The 27,100-nt window shown below is 41.8% G+C and overlaps 1 protein-coding gene across 7 annotated transcripts in view; it reads left to right on the top strand.

The window, feature by feature from the left end:
• Positions 1-27,100, top strand: part of CNTN1 (contactin 1) — a 434,625-nt gene that overhangs the window by 99,425 nt on the left and 308,100 nt on the right. For 4 of the 7 annotated variants that reach the window (XM_038373409.2, XM_038373417.2, XM_038373425.2 and 1 more), the window contains one exon: positions 21,680-21,713. The exons of 1 other annotated variant lie outside the window; for it this stretch is intronic. The gene's annotated coding sequence lies outside the window, so the exon portion shown is untranslated. Of the gene's footprint in view, positions 1-21,489; positions 21,555-21,679; positions 21,714-24,443; positions 24,755-27,100 lie in introns of those variants that run through there. 2 more of the 7 variants (XM_043494720.1, XM_043494726.1) reach the window with 2 other exon arrangements.

The following is a 27,100-nucleotide window of genomic DNA, read 5'->3' as shown; positions in this document are numbered from 1 at the left end:
AGATAAAATCAAATTATAAAGTGTATTGAAATCATCCCACTAAGCATTTCCACTAAGCATAAGAAAGTACCTCTACTCAACCCCCTCCCCCTCCAAAAAAAAAAAAAAAAAAGAATTGTAGCTTCAATCTTTGACAATTAGAGTTACTACACTCAAACTTTAAAAGAATTTCAAAAGTGTTCAGAAAGCACTTGGGGCATTCTATAATGGCTGTAATTTCAGGGGAAAATGGGAGAATGGCTTAAATAACTTTTCTACTTTTTTATTGATCATAAAGAGGCTTTTAAATGGCATATGTTTGATTCCGTACTTCATTACATTTCTGTATAGGCCCTCTTTCCTGTGTGCGAGTGGAATTATAAAAGTGCTCTTGCTTACTGTTTGTACACTTCCAAAAATCGCTCTTCTGTTGCTTATGGTATTTGGTATTTTCCAAATGACTCATGAGAGTACTTTAGAAGTCCATGAAAAAGATGTAAGAAGAGCCCTTATCTGTTTAGAATATGATTCAGATGTTTCTTTGCCCTGTAGTTTTTTCTTGGTTAACTATCACTTTTTCTTTAATAGAGTTTTTCATTTACTTGTGGCAAAAGCGAGAAGAGCAAGTTTGATTTTTCTCACTCTTTTATGTTATCAGGCTGTACCAAGAAACTAAACGGCAAATCAACCCAATGACTCTACTGGAGTGTTTCAGAGTAGCAGCCGTGTTAGTCTGTATTCGCAAAAAGAAAAGGAGTACTTGTGGCACCTTAGAGACTAACAAATTTATTAGAGCATAAGCTTTCGTGAGCTACAGCTCACTTCATCGGAGTGAGTGGGACATACCTGTGATGCTGATGCCTCAGTCAGTCCATTCCTTGGCTGGCACCTCAGAGCAGCAACCAATGGCACCGAGCTCAGTTCATGTGGTGCACTCGGAGGCTAGACAGAGGAGCAAGCGCTCACCCCAAAACCCTCTTACCCCGTGGGGGATGATGCCTCAGGGCCTCCCCCCATGACCCAGTTGTTGTCCTTGTCCCTGGATGAGGCTGTGGCAGGCCGCTCCTGCACCAGCCCACTGTACTAATTTAAAGAACGTCAGGCCCTGCTTCGTAGGGTGGCTACGAACTTGGGCTTGGAAGTGGAGGAGATGGCTGAACAGACAGACACCCTCTTCAGTATGCTCTTGTCCTCTATCCCTGTCCGTGTTGTGGCCAACAAGGACAGACCCAGCAAACCAGTTTGACCCCCAAGAATAAAGAGGCCAAGAGGCTGGACTTTTGGGGAGAAAGATTTATTCACTGGCCAGCCTTCAGTTCCAGGTGCCCGATCACTAGGATCTCTTTGGGAGGTACAGCTTCAGCTTATGGGACTCTTCCTGTAAGTTCAAGGACTCACTGCCCCAGGACTCGGCACAGGAATTCGGGGCCCTGGTGGAGGAGGGTACGACAGCTGCAAGGTGCTCCCTCCAAAGGGCATGGGACACAGCCGATTCGGCAGTGGTCATGAGGCACAGCTCCTGGCTTCAGACCACTGGTCTGTCCCAGAAAATGCAGACCTTGTTCCAGGATCTTCCCTTTGATGGGAATGGTCTCTTCGCAGAGCAGACTGACGCTAGGCTGCACTGACTGAAGGACACTTGGGCCACCCTTCGTTCTCTGGGTTTGCATATACTGCAGTCAGCAAAGAAGCAGTTCTGGCCTGCCCTGCTGCCAAGGCCTTGGCAACCATGACAGGGACCTGCAAGGAGAAGGGATAGAGACGTGAGTTTTAGTGGTCGCCACCCTTCATTCCCCCACTCCCCAGCACAAGCTGGCCTGTAGAAGCCTCACAGGGGCCAGAAACATTCATTCTGAGGATGTGCTTGAGAGCGACGCCCCAGTCAACTCCCCGGATCTGTCTCGTTCTTTCCCCAACAATCTTCGTCCCTACGGTTCAGTTTGGTCACGGGTCACCTCAGACTGTTGGTGCTCGAGATTGCATCCTGGGGCTACACCCTGCAATTCTTGGCTGGCTGCCCCCCCTTCCCTGTCCCTCTTCAGGGACCCTTCTAATGAGCAACTCCTCATTCAAAAGGTTGAGAATCTCATGCAGCTAGAAGCAGTGGAGGATGTCCCCTGGGACATGAGGGGAAAAAGGGTTCTACTCCCATTTTTTCCTAATCCTGAAAGTGAAAGGAGGTCTAAGACCCATTCTGGACCTGCGGTGCTTCAGCAATCTCTCAAAAAGTTTAAGTTCCACATGGTCTCCGTGGATCTGGGAAACTGGGATGCTGCCCTCCATCTGAACATAAGAATATAAGAACAGCCATATCGGGTCAGACCAAAGGTCCATCTAGCCCAGTATCCTGTCTTCCAACAGTAGCCAATGCCAGGTGCCCCAGAGAGAATGAACAGAAGAGGTAATCATCAAGTGATCCATCCCCTGTTGTCAGTTCACAGCTTTTGGCAAACAGAGGCTAGGGACACCATCCCTGCCCATCCTGGCTAATAGCCATTGTCTGAAGGATGCTTTATTTCCTTATCATGAATATCAAACAGGACAGGGCGAAGGTTATCCTGATAGCCCCTGCGTGGCCTTGACAGCATTGGTTCGGCATGCAGCTGGATCTTTTGGTAGCTGCCCTGCTACAGCTACCTTTCTGGACAGACCTGCTGTCCCAGAACCCCAGCAGTCTTCTGCACCCAAACCTGGCAGCGTTGCACTTGACAGCATGGCTATTGCATGGCTGAATGAGGAGGAATGGGAATGCTTGGCCTATGTCAAAGAGATCTTGTTGGGTAGCAGAAAGCCCTCCACTAGAATGACCTACCTAGCCAAACGAGAAGAGGTATCCAGGCTGAGCCCAGAATTACCTGCTGTGAAGCGTGCTATCTTCTGCACCTCAAGCTCCAAGGGTTGTCCTTGTCGTAGATCAGAGTCCACTTGGCTGCTATTTTGGCCTTCCACCGTCTGCTCAAGGGGAGGTTGGTTTTCGCTCACAACATGACTGTCCAGTTTTTGAAAAGTCTCTGGAGCGTCTCTACTGGCACATCAGGGATCCTCCCTGGAATCTGCACCTCGTGCTGTTGTGACTCATGGGTCCACCCCCTTTCAAGCCTCTAGCTTTCTGCTCCCTACTCCTCTCCTGGAAAGTTTCTTTCCAAGTCTCAATAACATCTGCACGTAGGGTTTCTGAGATCAGGGAGCTTACTTCAGTGTTCTACAAGGACAAAGTCCAGCTGCAGCTACACCCAGCATTCCTGCCTAAGGTAGTTTCACAATTTCATACCGGCCAAGACATATACCTGTCTTCTTTCCGAAGCCTCATAAATCGGAAGAGGAGCACAAATTGCACAGCCTGGACATCAGGAGGGTGCTTGCCTTCTACATCAACAGGATTAAGCCATTTTGCAAGTCAACACAGTTGTTTGTTGTGGTGGAGGACAGGATGAAAGGTCGTCCAGTGTCCACGAGAGGATTTCATCCTGGATCACAGCCTGCATCCGTTACTGCTATGACCTGATGAAGGTGCCTCCGCTGGCGACCATGACTGCCCTCTCAACTAGGGCACGGGCTTCATCGGCAGCCTTCCTGGCCCAGGTGCCGATTTGGAATATCTGCAGGGCTGCTACCTGGTCATCTAGCCACACATTTACGTCTCATTATGCACTCACCCAGCAAGCCTGAGACAATGCTGGCTTTGGCAGAGCAGAGTTGCAAGCCACATGACTGTGAATTGAGAGCGTGCCACTAGGTATACTGCTTGTGACTCATCTAGAATGGAATCAACATGCACAAGCACTCGAAGAAAAAAAAAACAATGGTTAATTACCGTTCGTAACTGTTTTTCAAGATGTATTGCTCATGTCCATTCCATTCCCCGCCCTCCTGCCCCTCTGTCGGAGTTGCCGGCAAGAAGGAACTGAAAGGACGTAGGGCTGGCATCGTCTAATGTACTGATGCATGGACGTGGCACTTGAGGGCGCTACAGCCAACCCTACCAATCCTGCTAAGGTAAAAATCTCATGGGTGTGTGCACACACAGAATGGAATGGACATGAGCAACACATCTCAAAGAACAACTGTTACAAAAGGTAGGTAACCATTTTTTTTGTTTCCACTATCCTGTGTCCCTGAAGAGGGGTACTGTAAGCCTAGAGTGTCCACAAGGTTGGAGCTCTGAGAAAGGGTGTGCTTAAGTTACAGGAATGTTGGAGGGTGGGGTGGGGTGGGGGTTCAACACTGGTCCTGGTGGCCAAGGAGAGAGGTCCCATTTCCATGAAGGATAACAAATAAAGAGTATGTGCCCAAGAAATGTGTCAGAGAGGCGAAGGTAGGGAGAGACAATATGGAAGCCTACTCAGACTAAGAGAAGCACAAGGGTCTAGAATGATGGAATCCAAATACAGCAGTGTGGTGGTATGTGTCCAGTAGGGTGAGCTCTGCCAGGGCTGTGCCACCACTTAATTTGGGAAACTTTTTTTTATAGGATGCTTTAGAAAAATGTACATGTTTAATTATCTTCAGCGGTTTTTCCTTATTGCACTGCAGGGTTTCTTTCCATTAGTGATCCTTGTATACCATATTCAGTATATCGTTCTTTGCAACAATTTATCAAGAGAATAATCAAAAATACAATAACTTTTTCCATGTATGGCTTAATTTATGTTGAGCCATTTTCCCCCATCGTTACTCCTACCAAACATCCTGCATTGTCTTGATCTATTCTTCCAGCCAATGAGAACGGAAGTGAGTTCTACAAAAGCTCATCGGTTTAGCTTAGGAACTGTTGAGTTCAATGATTCTGCAGTGCTCCCTCCCTTAGCTCAAAAAATATGACAGAAGCTGAAGACCTCAACTTACAGCTGCAAAGCTGATCCAAAGTTTTGTGTAGTCATCTGTAAATTAAGATGTCTGGGGACTCAAACAGACATATCCTTACCCTGCATAGTAAATCTGGAGATGGTAGGTGAGGAAATGTTATTACTGGTGGTGAAAGAAGGGTTTAATCAGCTAGAAGATTGGGCCGAGAGAATTTTGTCACTTGGGATGGAGGTTGGGCTCCATGGTTTGTTTTTCAGTGTGAAGTATTGCCATGGGCAATTTGGTGGAAGAAAGTATGGGTGCTTGCCTACAAATTAATATTACCTAAAATCATGTGTCTTCTGCTGTGGCATATTTGGTACCCATTTCAGGAATCTTCTCTAACTTTACTTCCTTTGTTGTTTAAATAAGTACACTTAGACATGGAGAATATCCTATGCCCAGCTTCTCCTGTGTTGTCAGGCTAGTTGCTAGGAGATGTGCAGATGGTTGGAATCCTACCCACCGGCCCTTAGAGAAAGCAGCTATGGATCTTCAGTGGCCTTTGTGATTCCTTGCCCTACTACTTGCTCTGAAGGGATGAGAATCAAAACATCTGTGAGTGGCAGTTTCCACAGCCCTACCCCTCTCTGACTCCCTGTTGTACTGCTCTGCAGGGGTTGTGCACCCTCTAGAATCCGTCCCCCATCCTGCACTTGTGCAATGAAACCACACTGGTTTGGCTGCCAAATGAACCTTTATTGCTGAGGAGGTAGGTTCAAGATTTGTTCTTAATTTAATATTGCCACATATGAGGGATCGATGAGAAGACTCTAGCACAATTATGAAAAATGATATTAACTGAAATCTATTTTTGTTTTTAGGCACAATGTTGTTTGCATTTTAGAGGCATACATTTCAATAGAGGTGGTAAAATTTTATGGGAATTGAGTAAACTTCACATATTATCTTAGAAAAACAAGGTGGGGTGACTTAATATCTTTTACTGGGCCAATTTGTGTTGGTGAGAGAGACAAGTTTCTGAGCTTGCACGTGTCAGATCTGAAGAAGAGCTTGGTAAAAGCTCGAAAGCTTGTTCCGCTCATCAAAACAAGTTGGTTCAGTAAAAGATATTACCTCACCCTGTGTATCTCTCTAATATCCTGGGACTAGCACAGCTACAGCAACACTGGGGGAATCATGGTAATGATGTATAACTTTTTTTCTCCCCTGATATGGAAAGATTGATTGTAACTCACTGGAAATGTTTACTGTGCATCTGAATAATTTACTTCATACTACTAAAAATGAAGGAAAGCGTAGTCAGGAAAAAATTAACTATTTTGATGTGCAGATTAAGAGTTAATTGACCACATTTAAGAAAAATACAATAAAGTAATGTATATGCACAGAGTTATTGCACTTAATGTCTGTGTAGACATTTAAGATAGTCACAATGTCTAAGGACCAGGAGAATTTGTACAGATGGGGAAAACTGAGGCATCTAAATGTGTAAAGAAACTTTTAACAATTCTTTATACATCTGTGTTAAAAGCATTTTAGGGGGAATAGATGTAGCACTGAAGAATTTGTTGGGAGATAAAGATTATTAATTTTCAAACTCCCAGACTCAAGAATGCATCCGATGAAGTGAGCTGTAGCTCACGAAAGCTTATGCTCTAATAAATTTGTTAGTCTCTAAGGTGCCACAAGTTTCCTTTAGACTCAAGAAGATGATGATATTCAGACAACCAACCAACAAAGCAAAACACCTCTCCCGTATCCAATGAATTGTTAATTTAGGCTTCTGTTTATCTAAATTCCTTTTATAACATGCAACTTTATATTGTGGTTGATTTTTTTTCTAACAATTCTAATTTAAATTAATATTTAAATACTCTTAATTTTTTCCTGTAGCACCATTAAAATCTGTCCTCAGTTTATCTTGTGGTTTTTTTCTTTATTACTGTGTGATTTTTGTAAAAGACCATAGTTTTACAGATTTTTTTAAAAGCAATTTTATAAAAACTACTAATAGCTTATATTAGTGGTGAAAATATGAAAGACCTATTGATTGGTTCAGGTTCCTAATACTCTATTAATATCCACTGCAGAAGTCACAGAGGTCATGGGAAGTCATGGAATCCATGACTTCCACAACAGACATGGAGCCCTAGTCCATAGAAAACGTATCTGCATTAGAACAACGGGGGAGAGGAGGGAGTGGGAAGGGAATTAGGCAGATGATATTGTATTGGAGCGAAGGTTTTTGGATCTTCATTCTGTATGCTCTGGATAAGATCTTTAGCGTTACTGATCATCTGTGTAATTCCTGCAACTCATAATGACCCAATGAGAGCTGCATGTGATCACCCACTGATAAGTCCCACAGAAACCCTTTAAGAAGAATGTGAATTTTATTTTCTAGAAATCGCATGATCAGGGCTGCAGCTGATTACTTGACATCGGATTATGAAAGCTGTGGATGCCATAACCAAACACTGGGTTTCTCAATACAGTCCTCAAACTGTATTATAATGTTTTGTTCAGTCTGTATTGTACATATCCTGTAATCTGTAATATTGAGCCCTGAGAATTCATCACAGATAGTCTTACTTTATTGTTTAATAAAAAGTGATTTATTTATATTAAAATATGGCTAAGAAGAAATGATGAGATAACAATGTCATAAGATAATGTATAGTTTCCTGCTTTTATGAAGTTTTAACTTTTTGACAGTTTATAACCTTGGCATTTCATGCTGAAAGTGAGTATTTACATACTAGTGTGACATGAATTTCTGCCCCTTGACTTACCCTCTTTCTTTGTGAAGTGTCTGTGCACATACAATAATAAAGTTCCAGATTGTTCTGCCTATGGAGAAGTCCTTCATTTTTATATGCTTTTTGAATTTTAAACCTGTCTAAATAACTGTTGCCGTGAAAACAATTGTATTTGTGCTGCTTTAGATAGAGAAAAGTATTAGAGTCATAGACTTTAAGGCTGGAAGGGACCATCATGATGATCTAGTTCCGGGCTAATCCATTATTTTTTGTCAAATTCCAAATTTCTTGGTCAAAGTATAGTCAAGGTCCAGACTCCAGAGAAAATAATACAAAAATAACAATAATAAGGAAATAAAAAGATTTTGCAGCCCATTCAAAAGCATCTGGCAGTCTGGATTTGACCTGCAGTCTGCCTATTGATTAACCCATTTGACCTCCTGCACATTGCAGGCCACAGACCTTCGCCCACCCACTCCTGTAATAGACTCATAACCTCTGGCTGAATTACTGAAGTTCTCACATCATAATTTAAAGACTTCAGATTACAGAAAATTGACCATTTACACTAGTTTAAACCTCTAAGTGACCTGTTCCCCATGCTGCAGTGGAAAAATCCCCAGGGTCTCTGCCAATCTGACCCAGGGGAAAATTCCTTCCTGACCTCAAATATGGAAGTCAGTTGAACCCTGAGCATTTCAGCAACACCCAACAGACAGACACCCAGAAAGGTTCTCTGAAGTAACTCAGAGCCCTCCCCATCTAGTGCCCCATCACCAGCCATTGGAGATGATAGTTGCAGATCGGGTACATGACATTGTAGGCAGTCTCATCATACCATCCCCTCCATAAATTTACCAAGCTCAGTCTTGAAGCCAGTTAAGTTTTTTGTCCCCACTGCTCCCCTTCCAGAACTTCACTCCTCTGATTGTTAGAAACTTGCACCTAATTTCAAACCTAAACTTCTTGATGGACAGTTTATATCCATTTGTTCTTGTGTCCACATGGGCGCTTAACTTAAATAACCTCTCTCCCTCCCTGGTATTTATCCCTCCAACGTATTTATAGAGAGCAAACCTATCTCCCCTCAGCTTTTGTTTGGTTAGGCTTAACAAGACAAGCTTTTTGAGTATTTTCCATTCCTTTGATCATCCTAGTAGCCCTTTTCTGCACCTGTTCCAATTTGAATTAATCTTTTCTAAACATGGGAGACCCAAATGGCACACAGTATTCCAGATGATGTCTCACCAGTGCCTTGTATGGTGGTACTAACAATTCCCTGTCTCTACTGGAAATACCTTGCTTGATGCATTTTAGGATTGCATTAACCTTTTTCATGGCCACATCACATTGGTGGCTCAGTCATCCTGTGATCAACCAATACACTTAAGTCTGTTTTCTCCTTTGTCACTTCCAGCTGATAAATCCCCAGTTTATAGCAAAAATACTTGTTAGTCCCTAAGTGCATGACTTTGCACTATTAAATTTCATCCCATTTCTATTGCTCCAATTTTCAAGGTCATCCAGATCTTCTTGTATGATTTGCCAGTCCCTCATCCATATTGGGAATACCTTCCAACTTTATATCATCCACAAATTTTATTAGTGCACACCCACTTTTTGTGTTGAGGTCATTAATAAAAATGGTAACTAAGATTGGTCCCAAGACCGATCCCTCAGGAATTCCACTAGTAACCTCTCTCCGGCCTGACAGTTCACCTTTCAGTATGACCCACTGTTGTCTCCCCTTTAACCAGTTCATTATCCGTCTTTCAATTCTCATATTAATCTCCAACTTCTCCAATTTAACTGATAATTTCCCTTGTGAATCATATTAAATGCCTTATTGAAATCCAGGTAGGTTAGCTCTACTGCATTTCCTTTGTCTAAAAATTCAGTTATCTTCTCAAAGAAGTAAATCAGTTTAGTCTGGCACAATCTACCTTTTGTAAGATCATGTTGTATTTTATCTCAATTACTATTTCCTCTATGTCTGTAACAACTTTCTCTTTCAAAATTTGTTCTAATGGGCTACTGTCAGTTTCTACTAAACCTCTTATTTATAATTTGTATTTTGTTTGCACCCATAATGGGCTAGATATTATCAATAAACACAAACCAATCCAGCCCCAACTGCAAAATGCACAAGCATCCACTAAAATTATGTGAGTCCTCTTCAGAAGAAAAGTGCATATTGGGCAACTAATAAAACATTTCATTAGAAACCTGTGCAAAAAGCCCTTTTATCTTCCTATTTTCCAGTAACATGGAGCCATGTCTAACTTCACATCTTCAGACTCTAATTTACATTTGATAAATTTATACATCAGTTCTGGTCAACCTTGACATATGAACAGTACTTAGGAAAAGCCTTTGTGCTAACATGAGTTCCTATTCACTAAACCTCACAATCATGAAACAGACACAATATTTAATGAGGGAATGCAGAAGAAAACTACTAGAGAATGGAGTTAGTTCCAGCTTTCTCCCTTGTCACCAAGAGAGAACATACTGTATGCATCACCTTAAAGAAAAATTCTGAAAATGCATAAAACTAGCCTGTTTTAGGAGCAATAATCATTTCTGAGAATTTACTATGGCGCTATTTATAAATTTTGGCTTTTTGTTAGGATTGACTTGCCACATAAAGCTGCTGTCCACTTCTCCCAGCAGTGCTTCACTGCAACAGGAGGTTTACTGACTGGCATGAACAATTGTGATCCTATTATGCTCACCATGTATTATTTACAATGGTTTTTTAAATGTTGTGGATTGACTTTAACTGAACTTGGTTAAGCCATAGCTATTTTTGTTTGTTTGTGTGTATTATAGTTCAGTCTACATTTCCAGCTGAGATCAGGACCCCGTTGGCCTAAACACAAATTCATATTGAGAGACTACACTTTAAAACAGAAGACAGACAAAGCAAACAAATTACTTTTATTTCTGTTTTACAGACAGAAAGCTGAGATATAGTGAGATTACAGTACAGATCCTGAAAGGTATGTAGGCACAGGGTGAATAAAAATGATTTTTTTAAAATAAAAATCGGATTTTTTTGATAAAATGCTTTTTGAGGAAAAAGCCAATCTCATCATGGAATAGGGATTATAAATTCTAATTCGTGGATTAGGGACCCAATCTTATGGGGTTCCACAGGCTTCTGTATAGGTTATTTAGGTTAATTGTTCTATCTACCCAATGGGACTCAGTGCTTAGTCTAGAAGATTCCATGAGAGAGGCTTAGTTTTGCACTTCTCAAACTGTGGATTTGTGTCTCCAGAGGTAACATGCTTGTTAACACAAACATATATTTTTAAATAAATAAATAATATATAGAGGTAAGAAATAGCAGACCTCAACTCTATTTTCCCTCTGCAAATTTGTGAACACAGAGTCAATCCCTTACCTCTCTTTAAAAGTGCAAAGTTTTATATTCATTGAACTTTTTGAGATTGTTGTGGGCGGCATAGATCTGGACAAGGAGAAGAAGTCTGGAGATAAATGTGAGAAGCGAGGGACATACGCTTTTTTGTTAAAATGTTATGTGATTGCTGTTGAAGAAAAAATCCAGAATACTTCATGTTGTTTTTAGTTAAATAAAACAATTTAAATGTTTATCTGATGATCTCCTCCTAATACAGTGTGGCAAGAAAATCCTCCAAATATTAACGACTAACCTGTTGCAAAGGAGATAGTTCACTTCCCAATGACTTCATAAATATCTGCTTAAATTACCTTTGGTAAATGAAATAACCAAACAATCATTCATTTTCTGATATAGCTGTAAAACTAATCTGAAAAGTTTTCAAAATAAATCACTGTTTAAAAACTTAGTGTGTACTATCTAAAAATGAAACCTACATCTATCTCTGAGTTGTGAAGAATATGTATTAAGGTTATAAGAACCAGCAAGAATGCACTTTTATGTAGAAAACCATGATTAAATTGAGTCTTCCTGACTAGTGATTTAAATCAAATCCATCCTGTGTAGGCACCCAACTCCCATTGACTTCAGTGAAAGTTAGGCACCTACATACCTTGCCAAAGGTCACAGAGGGAAATGTTGCAGACCTCAGAACTGAACCTAAACCTCCTGAGTCCCAATCCAGTGCTTAAGCATGTAACTTTCCTTCCTATTACTACCTGAACCTTAGCCTGACAGCTGTTTATCCTCTCTTAGCAACCATCCCTTAGGGCTTCCATTGTTGCTTCAATAGCCTAACAGGTGATCATCCTTCTACCTTTACTTTACAGGACTCTCAGTTTGGAACTCATTCTTGCTTTCCATGTGTCTCAGCCCAAATCTACTTTCTCTTTGGAAAACATTTTCCAAATGTATTTTTAGGTTGACCATTGTTGTAATCTTCTCTTTCCCTGTAGCGGGTGGGGTATCTTTTTTTTGTTTTGTTTCCTTTTGCATTGGGCCCCATATATTTATTTGTGTGTGTGTGTGTGTGTGTGTGTGTGTGTGTTTGTTTTGATTTAAGATTTTTAATAGAATTTTTATAAGGTTGTTTTATTGTAATAATTGTTCAAATATCCCAAAAATTTCTAAAGAAAAGGGAAGGGCCTTCATAAATGGTTCATTGTTATGACAGAAAATTGTATGTGGGCAGAGTGGTTTGAACGTCATTCCTCATAACTTCCAACAATGAATCTACCTAACAAACTTTTGGCACACAGGGAGACTAGTCCTGTAGACCTTACTTAGGCAAAACTATCACTGTTTCCTTAGAGGTCTTGCCTGAATAAGGACTGCTGATTAGGCCAATTATATCTGATTAAGTTACATCGAAGAATCCTCTAAATCATGGCTTTGGATATACATGAAGAGTAGGGTGACCAGGTGTCTGTTTTTCAACCGGAACACCCAGTCAAAAAGGGATTCTGGTAGTTCCGTTCAGCACTGCTGACTGGTTCATTGACTGTTTAGTTGGCAGCGCCACACAGCAGGGCTGGCAGTCTCCTTGCTAGCCTCCGTGCTGTGTGGCTCCCAGAAAGCAATCAGCATATCCTCCCTCCAGCTCCTACATTTAGGGACAGCCAGGGGGCTCTGCATACTGGCCCCCCGCCACCTCTACATCTCCCATTGGCCGGGAATGGACAGGGCAGCATGCAGAGCCACCTGGCTGTGCCTCCTTGTAGGAGCCAGTGGGGGAACATGCTACTCCTTCCGGGACCTGCTTCAGATAAGCACCGCCTGGAGCCTGCACCCCTGATCCTCTCCCGCCCCTGAACTCCTTCATTCCCAGCCTTACATCAGAGCCCTCACCCCCTTGCACTCCAACCCCCTGCCTCAGCCCGGAGCCTCCTCCCATACTCCAAACCCCTCAGCTCTGCTCCCCAGCCTGGAGCCTCCTCCTGCACCCCAAACCCCTCATCCCTGGCCCCACTCCAGAGCCCTCACTCCCTCTTGCATCCCAACCCACTGCCTCCGCCTGGAGTCCTCTCCTGCACTCTGAACCCCTAATTTCTGGCCCCACACTGGAGCCTGCACCCCCCCAGCTGAAGTAGTCACCCCTTCCCACACTCCAGCCCCCTGAGCCAGCCCGGTGAAAGTAAGTGATGGTGGTGGTGGTGGGGATGGAATGAGCAGGGGCAGGGCATGGGCGGGGCCTCGGAGGAGGGACGGGGCAAGAGTTTTGGCTTTGTGCAAGTAGAAAGTTGGCAACCCTGATGAAGGGTTCTCATTTTAGACAATTGTTGGGCACACATCTGAGAGCAAAATTTTGGTCCTAAAAGTTCAAGAATAAATAAGGCCCAGATCCACCAACGGATTTAATTGTCTAGTTTCCATTTAGGCCCCTAGGTCCAAAATTTAAGCATGACTGAGATCCTGAAAACCACTGCTTGGTTGTTGCCTAAACTTGTAGGTGGCTAAAAATTTTGCCATAAAAATCCTCTAGACACCTATATTTCTGCTACAGCCATGAACACAATGCCTCAGTCTAGGTGTCTGGCTGCCTCTCTGATGCTCAAACCCCAGCAGGATCCTCCAACCAGGGGAAGATAGAGGTGTTGGTGTACCCCTGCTCCGTTGTTCGGAGATTTTTACAGTGGTACCCGTATCGCATGCGCAGAGCCTGCCTCACATACCAGTCTTGTCTTAATAGTGCGCATGCGTGGCCGAATTCCCCAGTTCCTTCTCTACTGTTCCTGGCTGGAGTCGGACCTACAGCAGACTTGTTAAAACTTTTTTTCTTACCCATTCTACATCCTTTTATCCCTTAGAGTAGCACTGTAGTTACTGGATAAGTTTATCCCTTAAAAAAAAAAATTTCGTTCCCACTTGTTCCTCTCAGCCTCCAGCTGATGCTATTATGCCTGGCTCCTCAGGATTTAACCAGTGCATTATGTGCAGGAACGCCATCCCTATCTCGGACGGTCACTCCCAGTGTATAAAATGTCTGGGGGAGTCCCACATTCCTCAAAAATGTGCCCATTGTTCCAAATTAAAATCCAGGGCATGTAAAGGCAGAGAATTCCTACTGAAAATGATTTTTATGCAGAAGTCACTCGGATCTGCTTCTGACCCAGATACGGGCTCCTCAGTGAATTGCAGCCCTCTTGCCTCTAAAAAGGACAAAAAAAGAAAACACACACCTCCTTCACCCAGAAGACAAACATTGTAAGCAAAAAGGTCGCCGAGCAGGTCTATTTTTTCTGTGTAGAACTTCCCCCAGCTCAGCAGCGTTCACGTGCTGGGTTCCTCCAGCATCGCGCTAATCTCCCCTACGGCTGCGGTGAGCGCACAAGCTCCTAGTGCTGATGCTTCAGGCTTCCAGTTGCCTGCCTCTCTTATGGCACCATTTGGCACCGCAATGGAAATGGTGCCAGCACAGATGACCTTGCTGGAACAGACTCAGGCTGCGCTTACCTCCCCGGCACCACCGACCTCAAAGCATACATTGATCATTACGGAGAAGGGAACTTTGGTGCTGAATGACCCTCCAGCACTGCAGGCACTCTTAATGGAGGGTTTATCTCACACAGGCTCTCTGGCATTGCAGTTCAATCATTCACCAGACCTTAAGGTGTCACTTAACCTACAGTCACCTCTACTTGACACCTGTTTTACTCTGGACATTCGCATGCGGTCCACACAGCTGTCTCTGGCTGTATCTCACTTTTCTATCAGGGAGACTTTTCACCATACCAGTTCTCCCAGTCACAGACCCAAATCAGCACTAGTCACAGAAAATCTAGATCTTTGATCATCAAAGACCCCCCTCACTGGTATGCAAGCCCATGGATAGTACCACCTATGCCCTTCCCCGGTGAGTGGCATTACTGGGGTCCAAGGGCACCATATCAGCGATTCCACTATGATCACCAAGATGCCAGAAATAGGAGCAATGTCACCTCGCCACCACCAGTACATACAGCTACAACTGAGACACAACAACAAGCCGTTACTCTGCACTTTGATGAATACACAACACATGCTTCCCCAACCTTTGTGGAGCCCGTATCCACACAGGATGAGGCGATACTGCTTCCCCCGCCAACACTGTCAGATGATTTCTTAAAATTTCATGACCTCTTCAAAAGACTTGCCAATGAGTTGAGGATTAATCTAGAGGAAGTTTCTGAAAACCAACATGAGTTGACTGACATCCTGCAACCTTCCTCCACATCGAAGATTGCCTTACCTATAAATTCAGCCATTATGGATTCTGCCAAAACCATATGGCAGTCCTTCATGTGCTTCACTCCATTGACATTATGGTTTCTCAGTACCCAAACCCCTGCAAATAGGAGGAGATAATATAGATATCAACCTTCTCACGGTCCACGCTACCCGACGTATACTCAACAAAGTCATAGACCATATGAACAACAACATCAGCAACCAAGATATCAACATCACCATACCAATTCATCAGCTCCATGTCAACCCCCTCCCACTAATAAGCAAATTTGAAAATGTGATTGAGGGTATAGAAAACATCATTCATACTTCAATGCCCATTCCTTTCCTATCTTTGCCCCCAACCTGCCCTCTGTCCCTTTTCAGGGACCCCTGTCATGAATAACTGCTCCACCAAGAGGTGCATCACCTCCTCCAGTTAGGAGCAGTAAGACCAGTGCCTGACCAACACAGAGGAAAAGGGTTCTACTTCCATTACTTTTTAACAGAAAAGAAAACTGGAGGATGGCTACCCAATCTCGAACTCAGATGCCTCAATAAATTCATTTTTTTAAAATGGTGACTCTTGCAACCATAATTCCGACACTGGAGCAGGGAGATTGGTTTTCAGCCCTCAACCTGCAGGACGCTTATGGTCATATGACCATACATCCTGCCCACAGATGTTTTATTTGCTTCATTCTGGGCTCACAACACTACCAGTACAGGGTCCTACTTTTCGGCCTCTCGACTGCGCCTCTTGTCTTTTCCAGACTCCTCGCAGTCGTAGCAGCTCATCTCAGAAGGCAGGGAATCATGATTTTTACTTACCTCGACAACTGCCTTTTCAAAGCCAGAACCCTCCAAGAAGCAATTCAGTCCACACAACAGACAGTCCAATGTTTCCAAGCTCTTGGCCTGCGAATGAACAAAGAAAATCTACACTCGCTACCCACCCAACAACTGGAGTTCATGGGAGCACATTTCGACTCGCACAAAAGAATAGCATCTCTCCCACTCCACTTTTTCAACACCATCAATGTTTTCGTTGCCAAGCTGTGCAACAGTCCACAAGTGGCTGCACAGGATTGCCTACAACTCTTAGGTCACATGGCCTCTTGCACTTTTGTAGTCAGGAACTCGCCTCTTCATGAGGTGTTTCCAAAGCTGGATGTCCACTGTCTACAAACTGAATGTCCATGGACTGAACAAACTTTTATACATACCTCCTAGCATCAAGGACTCCCTCCACTGGTGGACATTGCCTGACAATCTTTGCTCCGGGGTCTTCTTTCTACAGGACGTCCCATCGGTTGTCATAACTATGGACGCATCCCTTACGGGATAGGGAGCATACATACCCCAATACACTGCCCAGGGGCTTTCGTCTCCTGCTGAGACATCCCTTCACATCAACATCTAGAACTCTGAGCGATACGCGATGTCTGCCTCCAATTTCTCCCCTTCAGACAAAACCAATGTGTCAGGATAATGACCGACAACATTGCCTGCATGTTCTATGTAACCAGGCGAGGGGCGCGATCCCACTTCCTTTGTACAGAAGCGATGGAACGATGGAACTGGTTTCTCAGACACAATGTCTGAATATCAGCTGCATGCTTACTTGTCTCTCTCAATATCACTGCAGGCGACCTCAGCAGAAGATTTCCCATAGACCACGAATGGGAACTAAACGAGGATATAGTACTAGACATATTCCACACATGGGGATACACAACCATAGACCTTTTTTGCAACTGTAGCAAACAAGAAATGCCCAAGATTTTGTTCCAGAGCGGGACTAGGCAAATACACTCCTTGGGGGATGCGTTCATGCTCCCATGGAACACCAACCTAATGTATGCATTTTCCGATACCACTCATACATGGTACCCTTTCCTTACCAAGATATCACTTTCTGAACTCATCCCACTACGCCTCCGCCTGAATCTCTTGTCCCAAGAACACGGTCTACTACTCCACCCCAATTTAACCATGTTACACCTCAAGGTTTGGCTCCTTCATGGTTCTCTCATGCTGAGCAAACTTGCTCAGAGCAGGTTCGAAATGTACTCCTTCATAGCACAACAAATTCTATATGCACCACCTGCCTTCATAACTGGACAAGATTAAGGGACCCCAAACCCTATACCCAGACATCAAACTGCCTAATCCACCTTGGGACCTTCCCTTAGTCTTAACATGCCTAACCCAAAAACCATTTGAACCATTAGCCACATGTTCCCTCTACATCTCTCTATGAAAACTGCATTTCTGGTAGCAATTACCTCTGCGAGACGCACAGGAGAAATTGCAGCACTCATGGCAGATCTTTTAAGGACAAAGTCACCCTACTCTTACTCCCCAAAATTCTACCAGAGATGCACTCACTTTCCATGTCAATGAGCCTATCCATCTCCCTACCTTTTCTGAAACCACATGGGAATTCCTTTGAATCTTCGATGCACACTTTGGACACGTGCAGGGACTTTGCAGTTTCCCACACTATATTCTCAAGACTCCTATCATTAAATCTCAGCATGGTATTATTCTGTTCCCTAATAGTAACAACTGTCTCCAATGGGGCTCTGTTCCAGTCTATCTTCAAATACCACTACAGTATTGCCTATTTTTTCTGGAGTGTTCTGTCTTTTCACGCTTGCAAATTCATTTCTAATTTCCTGATCTACATAGTAAAAAAAACATGTTCCTGTTTTATTTTAGCAACTGTATAGCTGATACAGGTTTCTCCATAATGTATTATTCACTAGATGTTAAAAAATTAAGACTCAAACAGGTGAAATATTCATAAATGATAGACTAATATTACCCAAAATGTGGTTGAAAGGGGAAGAATGCATTGGATTTATTCCAGCATACTTCTAGCCACTTGTTGCCTCAATCACCTTCCATTATGGGTGAAATGAATGCCTATTGATTTCTTTCATCTTTGGTTGCTTTTTGCATTCTGCAACAGCTGTTGGCTTCATTTGAGAGGCATAGATCTAAACAGCAAAACAAATACAGAGTTTTATATAATAAACTTATTTTGAAAAAAATAGATATAGAAGTCTAGATGTATTTTTAATGTTAGGATCTTCCAGTAAATACATGATAGGAACTAGTTAACATATTTTTAATTTGTAAAAACATTTTTATTTTTAATCAACAGATTTTTTTATTAAAACTTCACATATTTTGAATAATTGCTTGTAATTTTTCAAAATAAATATATATGACTGTGATGGGAACTGAGTTTACTGGTGCTGCTGCCTCGTGGTGAATTCACTGGCTCCCTGTCTCCAGCATCCCTTGCCAGCAATCACTCCAGTGCTGTGGCAGTCCATCTTTTGGTAGGTAGTGAGTTGGCCCTCTGGACAAGTCACCAGTTGAATTTGCCCCCTTCTGAGGTAAGAGTCCTACAAAATATATGCAGTACCACCAAGAGAAAGCATCTTCAGCCCCCCTCTGGAGGTGGCATGCTCTTGCCACAGGGCTTACGATATCTCTATCTTTTCATCCTCTCCAAGGAAGAGGAGAAAGGGTGGGGTTGTAGGGAAACCTAGGTCTTCCCTCTCCACAAGACTCCAACCCAGGGCTCTATGAGAGGCCTGTGATAACACTCTGGATTGCTTTGGGGCTGCCTCCCAGGGCCACTTCCTACCACTTGCTTCTCTACCAGGTCTTAAAGTTCGAGAAGAAATAGCATAAAACAACTGAATCTTCAGCTCAGCTGGTTGCCACCTTCTTTGCATGCTAGCCCCAGCTTCACACTAGTCCAGCTTCCTCGTTTCACTGTCATCACCTGGGGTCTGTCACTCTCCCTCTACCCTGGGTTTCAGGCAGGCTGCAGTCCAAAATCAGCCCGTGTCTCCAGTCAGCCTCCAAGGCTTCTCTCAGTTTTCAGCCCAAGAGAGAGAGCTCCCAGCTACCTCTCATCAGAATCCTTTCCCTGGCTTCCCCTCCAGGGCCTGGCATAGCTGCCACTTGCAGTAAGGACTCTGGCTGTATCTTATTCAGGGTCTTCCAAGATAGGTCTCTCTGACTCTACTGTCCCTGTCTTGTCTTGTTTCTCCCTCCCTCCCCTCTGAGCTGTCTGGTTCCCTTTTCAGCTCCTCCTTTAGCTGGAGCAGGCTCTGCAGGTGTGACGGGGCAGAGCAGTCTGGGCCCAGAAATGCTGCTTAACCCCTGCTATCCCAGTGTGACTTATATACCCCATCACAGGGACCCTGAGGCTAACTTTTCTGTATCTCAACATGTCGTCTTCTCAATCCAAATTATAAACTGTGATGCAAACTTGTACCTTCTCTTTATGAAAGGGCTAGGGGGAAGGAAGAATGGTGGTACTTTTTGTCTAGGTGAGTTAGGTGGAGAAGCATCTGTCTTGCCCCAGTTCATGGATCACACTGGGGCTTAGGTGGGAGGTGAATGTCCAGATGCCTAGAGGGAGTTAGCAGCACACATGCTCAGAGGTGGAAACAGGCATCTAGGAACTTTTATTGTAAAATCTAGCTGTGGGGTAAATTTAGGTGCCTACCAGAATGCTGAGCAATGGTTTTGTGGATTACAGTGGTGCCTAAAAGTGAGATTTAGATGCCTTAATCTGAAGGTTGGATATCTGAGTACCTTTGTGGGTCTGGGCCTAAAACTAATGACCATTGAAATGACAAGTTCTAATGAGTACAGACTCCACCAGGAAAGTTGCTGTGGGTAGCCTCACCCTGCTACACCTGCTGTCGGGCTTAGAGGGAGGGATTAAAAGGGAGAGAGCACAGCTCTAGTGGGATCTGAGTACAAAGGAGAGCAGACCCCATTCTGTGAGAGAGGCTTGGCTGGGGCCAGAAACAGCTTGAGAGGCTGCTCCCTGCTTGCTAAAGCCCCCTGAAGGGAAGATGGGACTATTGTTTGACTTGTCACCAGTGACTCACTAGCTGGTGCAGAGTATGTCTCCTGCAGTTGGTACCCTGCCGGAAGAGGGTGACAGCTAAATAAGATCTTTTATTCCTTACACTCAATTTAGGAGGCAGCAGTGGTTTGTCCTGTTCCCAGAAGTACTCTAGTATTGATGCACTGCCTCTTGACTGCCTTGCTCTTTCTCCATATCATCCACATAGGTCTAGGGGGTTTACTGACAATCTGTGACAAATATATTGAGAGGGGAGGAGGCAGGTATGCCTTTGATGGAGAACTGGCACAGCACCTGATGGGGTGTAGTCTTGAGTGTCTAGGTACTCCTATTCTATGGCCTACAACCCTCACACTTCTTCAGTCATTTTGCCACTCCAAAACTCTCACTTTCCTTTCTCTTCTTCCCCATACCCCCCTTATTCTTCCACTCTTCCCCATATCTGTGCCTTCTTCAACAACATAATCTTTTCTCTTGCATTCACTGCAGCCCCAGTGCTACAGTGGAGGTAAGAGAGAAGAGTATGTTGTTGAAGGAGGTGCAGATGTAGAATATTATTTCTAAAAGACTCTTTATCTTTTAAATAATCACCCATCTAAGTTGCTGTTTTTTAGTACTTAGGACAACATTTACCCTATTGCTCATTAAAAAGCCTTCCTACAGTAATAGAAACTGAAGAACAACAATGAGGATAGAAGATGTAGATGGGGACAGGGGATGGAAAACTAAAAGCTATGTGGCTGAATCCTAAAATGGCAAGAGTATAGTCCACTTTGGGTTACAGGTGAGATTACATCTTAAAATCCTTAGAAAATTGCCCATAGGGAAGAATGTGGATGCTTGGTTATTAATCGGTATCTTCCATCAGAATATCCGACTACCCTTGGATCCATGGTCCACACCAGATACTATTTTATTTACAGGTGTTTGGTTTTGACCAGTGTAGAACTAAAAGGTGCTAGAGGATGCAGTTAAAGGCAGATGGGTGATACCTGCAGCTGCAAATCAGAGAAGGTTTGGAAGTAAGATATCAGAGAGGGCCTTTTGGGCCATCAAAAAGTATTCTGTGTGGTTAGAAAAAAGAAATCTAGCATGTGGAAGTGAGACTGAAATAAGAGAAATCACAGGGAAAGTATAGTGTGTGGAGGAATAATTAGTTGTGGGGCAGGGAAGGTTGGAGCTTGGTGAGGGTGATACAGAGCATGTGTTCAAGCAGAGAGCTTGGCATAGTTTTATGTGAGAGTTGAAGAACAAAGTTTTTGAGATATGATATTGATGATCTTAGAAATGTATAATGGCTTATATTTAAGTAATCAGGAAAACTAAAACCACTCACATTAATCTTGCATTTATAGTTAATAAAGATGGGACTTTATGAGTATGTTTTAAATTATTTCTCACAGAGTGACTAACTGGAAACTCAGGAAATGATTAATGCCAGGTCATTCCTTGGAAATGCTGCACATGAGTGAGTGTTGTGAAAGTCTGTTATACAAATATTAACAATAAGATGTAGCAATCTGTCAGTAGAAAATTATGTTTTAAAAGTGTCCTCCAACAGCTGGATTGAATTCTGTCTGTATTCACTTGTAGGTAATGATTCTGGATCTGCACTGAAACAGTAAAGGTATGTAACTTTTCTTTCTACATTCTCTCATTAGTGTTCAACAGTAAAATCATTATTCATTGGTATATTTAAATAATCAAGTAAAACGATATGCATGCTTGGGGAGTTAAAATATTTTTACATTGCATTAAGCTTACATTTAAAAAGATGGGTAATATGATATCCTAAAATTCTACTATTGTATGTATCTGACACACAGAGGTGGGTCTTGCTGTTTTTCACATCCCGAACACTGCTTCTGTTTTTAAACCTTATCTAAAGTAAAACTCAACTTTTTAAAATTTACTTAATTTTTTTAGTTTGAGGTAATATTTTGATATTTACAGCCTTCACTTCTTGTTTGAAGGCAGCAGCAATGGGCACTATTGATATGATGTCTGAGAAGCAAGCAGATAGAATGCCACCCTCTTGTACGCTATGTACATAATGTTCCCACACTCACTCCCATAAGGCCTGATCTAAGGCTCACTGAGTGATTGGAAATTGCCCGTTGTCTCTAATGCTCTTTGGGGTTGTAAGGAGTGCGTTACGAAAGGGAGGTACACAGAGTATACTCCTAGGTGACTTCTGTTAGTGAGGGAATGGATTGAAAACCTGGAATGAAGGCAAAAGGTAGTGCAGCAACAGACAGCTTCTGATGTGCCTTCCTCCTGTACAGCTTGATGTTTAGCATAGGGCAATATAACGTATGTGAGAACTTGACTAAAGTAAAGCTCAGAAATAAGACAATTCTATACAGATTTTGGAAATGTTTATCAATATATTGTTTAAAAAGCATAAAGTAGCATTTCTTGTTATATGGTAATAAAGAACCAGAAGAAGCCCAGTCTCGTAGTATCTTGAATGGACTCATGACTACTCAGCCACCTCTTGCCTAAATGTTATATATTTTAAACAGCTTTACACTTTTTAAAAGTTTTTTGTATTTTTGACTTTATAAATCATTAACATTTTCTGCCAGATGGAGAGTGAAAAGCACTTCCATATAAACAAACTGAAAACCATTAGCCCTTAGAAAGCTGTCAGCTATTCCTGAGCCAAAACTTGTACCCTTTAAAATAATTAAATTCTACATAATCACCCAAGTTTTGCTTAAATATATTAATAATATTTGACTTAGCTGCCTCAACTGGAGGCCTGTATTTAGGCTCTAGTCCTGCCAGGATTTACTCATGTGCTTAACTTTATGCATTGTGAGTAGTTCTATTAAAGTCAATTGGACTACGCTCCATATGCCAAGTTAACCATATGTATAAATCTTTAAGGCACCAATCCAGCAGACTGTAAGCTCTTTGCAAATGGGGACAAGATTTTTTTATGTTCATATAGTGCCTAGCACAAGGGGGTCCTGTTCTTTGAATCAGGCCCCTAGGTACTACCACAATACAAATAAATAATAATTTCTCCTATTTATTACTTTCTCTAAAATACCTTCTTAAATTCTCCTTATACATCTTGTTTCTTAACTTAAGCATATTTTAGTTCTGGTTTGTTCAATTACTTTAAATAGATCAAGCTTAATTGCATAATAACCCTTAGCTAATTTAAATACTTCTGTATTTGATGTAGTCTTGAAAGAAAACAGTTAACTCAGTCAGCAGTTAACTTTGTCAAACCTCACCTCAAGTTTGAACCCTACCACTCACCTGTTACAGTAGCCTCATTATTCTGTACTCTTTCAGATTTCATGACATTTTCCCCCCCCCTGTATAAACTTATTCAGTGCCATTGAAACTAGATATGGCATGGGCACTATTTCTGTTCAAATGCATCTTCTGTCTTTAGAGATATTGCATTTTTCATATTCCACCTGTGAGCCCTGATTTATCACTTTGTCTCTGAAGAGAACTGACTCTCTCCTTTGAATGTCTATGCTTTTTTATGGCTTGGAAAGTTGATTTCTTTGGTAACAAGAACAGAAGGGCAGTTTGTTGTTATAGTATTACTTAATTTTTGTTTTACAGTAGCAGCTAGGGCATGAGCCAAAGCTTACTGAAGTCAATGGCAGCTTTTCCATTGTCTCCGTGGGTTTTTGATTGGGTCCCTATTGATCCTGGTAGGTATTTGAGGCCCTATTGTGCTCCGTATGGTACAAAAGTAAACTATCTTTGTTATTTTTAATGATAAAATTTAAGAGTTAGGGTCTTATCTTGATACATGAGTAAATATATAACTTCCAGGAATTCAGTGTTATTTCAATTAACTTCACCAGGCAACACAATGAAACCTTTCCAGTACAGGTGCAATTTAAGACTCCTAGTTTTAAACACTACAGTATTAGCAATATGACTTATGTCCAGCATGTGCTGTTGTATCAGAATTAATCTAATGAAAGAGAAATACTTTACATTTTGTTGGGGGGAAAAGAACTTTATCAGGATCTGCTGGTGCTTAGCACCTCTGAATATGTTGGAACTGGTAAAAACAGTTCAGATCAACATTCAGCTGGGAAGCCATTAGCAGGATGTATTCTATTATCTATTTTATATTATGTTAACTTGTATAAATATGCAATTGACCACTCTGTAGGCACCATTATTTTGTATTATTAAAGTACTTTAAGAGTTGTGCCCTTGGTGAAGTCATAAACTAAGAACAAAGGCCAGTCTGTTTTCTAAATAGTAGATTGTTGTTGAAGAGTTTGTGCCAGCCAGTACAGAGAGAGCAATCATGTTTTATTCCTTTCAAGAGAGATGAATTACTCAACTGCCTCAGCTCCTGCTGTATTACAATCTTATCCCTGAGTTAGAAAATGAAGAGGTCTACTCTGTTTGATTGAATAGCTGTTGAGAAAAAAATAATTTCTAATATAACTCGGCACAAGCTAGACATAAATATATAGGATTGTTTTTTCTAGATAGGGTTATTACCTGTGCAGTGTCTTGGACATATGCGTGCAAGCCATCTTAACACTTTGGGGGCTTGTGTTTTTGTTTTTTAAGAAAAGTCAGTTGAGGTTTTTTTGGGGAACGAATTTGTTCAGTCATCATCAGCACATTACAAGTGGCTATGTCACCCATTTATATGTTTTGATGTTCCAGGTAATGTTCTGTACTGTTCTTCAGTCTGGAAAACTTGTGCATTAACTCTCAATAATAATGATTTCCTCACTGCAGCAGGGAGATGTAGAGTTAAGATAACTTGGAATAAGGGAGATCACTTAGCAGCTTAGGTGAATTTGCATCTTTATTTCAAATCATCTTCATTTTGTTTTGGCACTCTGGCCTCTTTCTAGACATGAAATAACTTTGGCTCATTTGTAAAAGGTTAAATTTAATTTAGTACCATGTCTTGCAAACAATTTATCAGTTTTTTAGTTTGCATTATATAGTGAAATAGATTAACTGTGGTATCTGTTAACAGAGTTGTGCTGTTACAATGTAGACCTTACCCCTTGGGGTTAAAGTGGGACTGACATGCTAATAAAGGGCTCATTTTGATGTCACAGATCAATGTCAAAACTCCCTCTGACATCAGTAGGAACAATATGGGGCTGTATGATTAGCTTTGAGAAAGGCACTGAACAGCATTGCTAGCAAACCAGAAATGAATGCTGAAGGATATGCATGCAAGATACCAGATTGCCTAGCCTGTAAAGGATTGTGTGCAAAAAGGTTGCTTGCCCATCAGGTATGCAGTCTGATATAATTTTTCAGAAAGAAAGAAATTAAAATAAAGGACATTAAATCTGTGTATTTTGGGAAATTGATAGTTTCAAAGAATATTTCATAATCAGTTTTACTTGCAAAGAGAAGTTACACTTGTGTATTGTCGCTCATCGTTAACTGTGTAAGAAAATAGATAGATCCTCTTAGGAGGTAGATAAGATTAAAGGAACATAAGAATGGTTATAGTTGCTTAAACCAACGATCCATCTAGCCCAGTATCTTGTCTTCTGACAGTGGCCAGTGTCAGATGCTTCAGAGAGAATAAACAGCACAAGGCAATTTCGAGTGCTGTTCAGTCCTAGCCTATAGCAGCTGGAAGCTTAGGGGGACAGCCAAAATATGGTGTTGTATCCCTGACCATCTTGGCTAAAAGCCATTGATGGATCTATCCTTCATGAACTTAGCTAACGCTTTTTTGAATCTAGTTATACTTTTGGCCTTCACACTAACTCTGCAATGAGTTCCAGAGTCTGACTGTGCATTGTGTGAAGAAGCACTTTCTTGTGTTTTGTTTTAAACCTGCTGTGTATTAATTTTATTGGGTGACCCTAAGTTCTTGTGTTATGTGAAAGGGTAAATAACAATTCCCTATGTGCTTTCTCCATACCTTTCATGATTTTTATAGTCCTCTGTCATATCCCCCTTAGTCATTTCTTTTCTAAGATGAACAGTTCCAGACTTCTTAAATCTCTCTTCATATGGAAGCTGTTCCATACCCCCTAATAATTCTTGTAGCCCTTTTCTGTACCTTTCCAAATTCTAATATATCTATTTTGAGATGGGGTAATCAAAACTTCACACAGTATCCAGTGTGTGGGTATACCATGGATTTATATAGTGGCATTGTGATATTTTCCGTCTTATTATCTATCCTTTCCCTAGTGAATCCTAACATTGTTAGATTTTTTGACTGCTGCTCCATGTTGAGTGGATTTTTTCAGTGAACTATTCATGATGACACCTGGATCTGTTTCTTGAGAAGAAATAATTAATTTAGATCCCATCATTTTGTAAGTATAGTTGGAATTACATTTTGCAATGTGCATTACTTTGCATTTATCAACACTGAATTTCATCTGCCATTTTGTTGCCCAGTCACCCAGTTTAGTGAGATCCCTTTGTAACTCTTCGCAGTCATCTTTGGACTTATCTATCTTGAGTAATTTTGTATCATCTGCCAATTTGCCATCTCACTGGCAAATTATTTATGAACATGTTAAACAGCACAGATCCCTGTAGAGCTCCTTGGGGGACTCCACCATTTACCACTTTCCATTGTGAAAACTGACCATTTATTTCTGTCCTTTATTTCCTATCTTTTAACCAATTGCTGATCCATAAGAGCATCTTCGTTCTTATCCCATGACTGTTTACTGTTCTAAAGAGCCATTGGTGTGGAACCTTCTGTAAGGCTTTCTGAAGGTCCAAGTACAGTATATCCAGTGGATCACTCTTGTCCACTTTCTCTTTTGTCTCTCACGAGTGGTGAGAAGTTTGTTGTAGTTCCATATTATTATCATTCTTTATCTTTCAGTGTTCTGAACTGCACATTCAGAGCCAATCTAAAGAAACTTATCCAAATATTTTTATGGGGCTGTTAAATCTGGGATAATTTCACAGGGACCGTGAAGTGATGGCAATGACTTCTGTGTAAAATCCATATAGTAGCCTCACAGATGAGCTGATGGGTGACTAAGTGAAAAAAGGGGTTTTAGACAC

This window comes from Dermochelys coriacea, chromosome 1 (genome assembly GCF_009764565.3).
Source record: "Dermochelys coriacea isolate rDerCor1 chromosome 1, rDerCor1.pri.v4, whole genome shotgun sequence".
In the NCBI taxonomy this organism is placed as follows: Eukaryota; Metazoa; Chordata; order Testudines; family Dermochelyidae; genus Dermochelys; species Dermochelys coriacea.
Note: the sequence above shows the minus strand (reverse complement) of the source record. Positions and strands in the feature narration are given on the sequence as shown.